Below are 3,637 nucleotides of genomic sequence, written 5' to 3'. Positions count from 1 at the left end.
ATGCCTAAGTTTTCATCACATTCCGTACCCACCGAGGAGAACCTACCCAATCGTACTCCCACACCACAACATCTAACCGGAAATTTTATTGCCAAATCCGCCTTTATCCAATTAGTCGAAAGGAGCCAATTTGGGGGGATGCCTAGTGAAGACCCTCATTCTCATATGGAAACCTTTTGTGACTATTGTGATGCGATTTCTCAAACCGGTGTAACTCAAGACCAAATTCGATGGGTCTTATTTCCTTTTTCTCTAATTGGCACCGCGAAACAATGGTTGAAGGGCCTTAATAAGACCACTCTCGGAATTGATTCTTGGAAGAAGTTGGCTCTAGCTTTCTACAAAAAATTCTACCCACCGGAAAAGACTAACATGTTAAGAGCTCAAATTACGGGTTTTAAGCAAAGGGATGAAGAATCTTTGTATGAAGCTTGGGAGCGGTTCAAGGGAATTTGTCGCTCATGTCCTCACCATGGACTTAGCGAATGGTTCTTGGTACAACAATTTTGGAATGGTTTATATGAAGATTCAAGGAACATTCTCAATATGGGATCAAATGGAATGTTCACCGAAGTTGATGACAATCAAACATGGAACAAAATTGAGGAAATGGCGGTCCATAACTCACAATATAGTAGACCTCGCAAGGCTACTAGAGGAGGAAAGCATGAAGTGGACTCCGTTACTCAATTGGGTGCTCAACTTAGTGCTCACATTGACACAATCAATTTGAATTTTGAAAAAGCTATGGCTAGACTTGAAGAAGTCTCAAAATCACCAAAGCATCATGTTAATGCCATGACGGCATCTTCATCAATCCCAAGTGGGATATGTGAGAATTGTGGAACTTTGGGACATGACCAAAGTGAATGTAGGGGAACAAATGAACAAGTGAATGCTTTCCAAGCATATAAGAGTGGTACCCCTTATTCCAACTATTACAATGAAAACACCAAATTCCATCCAAATCTCTCATACAAAAGCCAAAATGTTCAAAACCCTCAAACAACATACACCCCCACCTCCCATGAGAAACCAAAATCAAAGACCCTTTTACAATCAAAACCAAGGCTACCAAAATCAAAATCCATACAATCACCAAAATGACCAAGGTTTTGATGTCCAAAAAGCGGTCCTCCAAATGCAAAAGAATCAACAAGAATTTTTCACTCAAATGCAAAAAGATAGCCAAGCAAAAGAAACCACCATCAACAACATCCTAGCTCACACCAAGATGTTGGAAACCCAATTGACTCAACTAGCATCTTCAAGCTCACAAAGACAAAAGGGACAATTACCACCTCAAAGTAATCCCCCAAGACATGAAACGGTTAGTGCCATTCACTTGAGAAGTGGTACAAGGTATGAAGCACCGAAGAAGCAAGTTGAGGATGAAGTTGTGGAAGCTAGTGATAAGGAAGAAATTGTGCAAAACTCCAAAGATGGAGAATCATCAAAAGAAGAAAGTTCAAAGAAAAATGAAGACAAGGTCAAGGAGAAGGAGCCCATTGTGATTAGACTTCCTTTTCCAAGTCGTCAAGCCAAGCCCAAATTTGATGATCAACTTGGAAAGTTTATGGAAATTGTGAAGAATTTGGAAGTCTCGATTCCTTTCACGGAATTAATCAATCACGTGCCGGCTTATGCGAAATACATGAAAGATATCCTCACAAAGAAGAAGTCGATCCGGAAACTTGAGACTATTGCCTTCACTAAGGTGAGTAGTGCAATACTTCAAGGGAGTTCACCTCCAAAACTAAAGGATCCGGGAAGCTTCTCAATACCGTGTACCATTGGCGCCACAACGATCAACAAGGCCTTATGTGATCTAGGGGCTAGTGTGAGTGTTATGCCGTACTCGGTGAGTAAAAGGTTGGGGATGGGAGAGCTTAAATGCACCAATATCACACTCCAAATGGCCGATAGATCGACGAAGACACCATTAGGGATATGGGAAGATGTCCCCGTGCGAATTGGGAAGTTTTTCATCCCGGTGGACTTTGTCATTGTTGATATGGAGGAAGATTCCAACATTCCAATCATTCTAGGAAGACCTTTCCTACACACCGCGGGTGCGGTGATTGATGTGAAACATGGTGAGCTCACTCTAGAAGTGGGAGATGAAAGCATAACCTTTAATCTTGACAAGACTATGAGAGCTCCTCGTTTGCATGAACCATGTTTCATGATTGATCATTATAGCCGGAAGGATGAAAGGAAGAAGTCGGAACTCCAATGGAAGAAGAAAATTGAAGATGCTCCATTCAAAGAGCAAGTGAATTGTGACAAGGAGAGCTTGCAAAGCTCATCAAAATCAATCAAAGAAGAAGAGGATGGCCTCATTGGCCAAGAGAAGAAATTGGGAGAGTTGTCTCCATCAAATCAAGAGATTTTCAATGATCAACTTAATGAAGTTTGTGGTCTTTGGGACGACGAATTTGAAGGGATTTTTAATCCCTACATTGGTAATGCCATCGATCAAGATCGACAACAAGGGCCGAGGTCTATTGAAGAGCTTTATAACGATAATGAACAAGCTTTTGATTATTTCTTCAAGGTGTTGAACAACATCAACAACACCTTGAACATGCCCCCTTGACATCTCATCAAGAATGAGAATTTGGTGGAGTCCTCCCTAAACCACCATTTGTAAATATTTCTAACTCCCTAACTCGCATTTCAATTCTTGTACTGCATTTTTGTCATCTTTGGATTTATTTTCATACTTTGATCAAGATAATTGTCATGTTTGAGAGAAGTGAGGGAGGGACTAACGATTTCAATTGATGTGTAGTGTTTTAGCTTAGTGTGGGGATGACAATTGCCTAGGCTATCCATGCCTTAGTAATGCCCCCACAATGAAGAACACAAGATATGAAGAAGAATGGAAGAATGATAAGGGATATGCATTGTGCACGGATGGAACTGAATCCGGGTACAAAGGGGTAGAATCCGAGCGGATTCAGGAGAATCCGCCCGTCTTCAGACAATCCGAGCGTACTGGGTAGAAGACGCACGTCCCTCTGAGCTGAATTTTGAAAAAATTTTGACTGTAAGAGAATCCGGGCGTCCTGAACAGCAATCCGCTCGTCTCTGAAAATCTGCCCGTCTTGAAGGGAAGACGCCCGTCTTCTCAGCTGAGGAAAACAAGGAAAAATCCCTGTGAAGGAATCCGTCCGTCTTCTGGAGAATCCGCCCGTCCCGTATCAGCGAATCCGAGCGTCTTCTCTTAAATATGACCGTCTTTAGGCGAGTTTTTCCCAACCCAGAAAGTGCAGAATCCGCCCGTCTTGAGCAGAAACCGCACGGATTGCCCCTGCAGTTCGAAATTTTTCGGTCTTTATAAAACCCCTCCCACCTTCATTCCTTCATTCATTCATTCATTCATAACACTACTCAAAAACATCAAAACCCTCATCCTCTCCATCACAAAAACAAAATCCCTCAACTACATTCACCAAAATCAAATCAAACCATCCTTCTAACAACAAATCAATCACTCCTTTTTCAATAAAAATCAAAACCAAGCACAAATATTCAACCTTTGAGTCGATTTTTGAATTCATAAAGGCAAAGCCTTTCACCTTTAAATCGATTTGGGTACACTACAAATTGAAGATTTTTCACTCTTTTCTTG

At 41.4% G+C, this 3,637-nt stretch overlaps 1 non-coding gene across 1 annotated transcript; it reads right to left on the bottom strand.

Annotated features, from left to right (window-relative positions):
• Positions 1-372: 372 nt before the first annotated feature.
• Positions 373-479, bottom strand: LOC141650782 (small nucleolar RNA R71). The gene has a single exon (XR_012546798.1). It is a non-coding gene; the product is annotated as a small nucleolar RNA R71 (small nucleolar RNA).
• Positions 480-3,637: the final 3,158 nt, after the last annotated feature.

Source organism: Silene latifolia, chromosome 3 (genome assembly GCF_048544455.1).
Source record: "Silene latifolia isolate original U9 population chromosome 3, ASM4854445v1, whole genome shotgun sequence".
Classification (NCBI taxonomy): domain Eukaryota; kingdom Viridiplantae; phylum Streptophyta; class Magnoliopsida; order Caryophyllales; family Caryophyllaceae; genus Silene; species Silene latifolia.
This window is presented reverse-complemented; position numbering and strand designations above follow the sequence as displayed.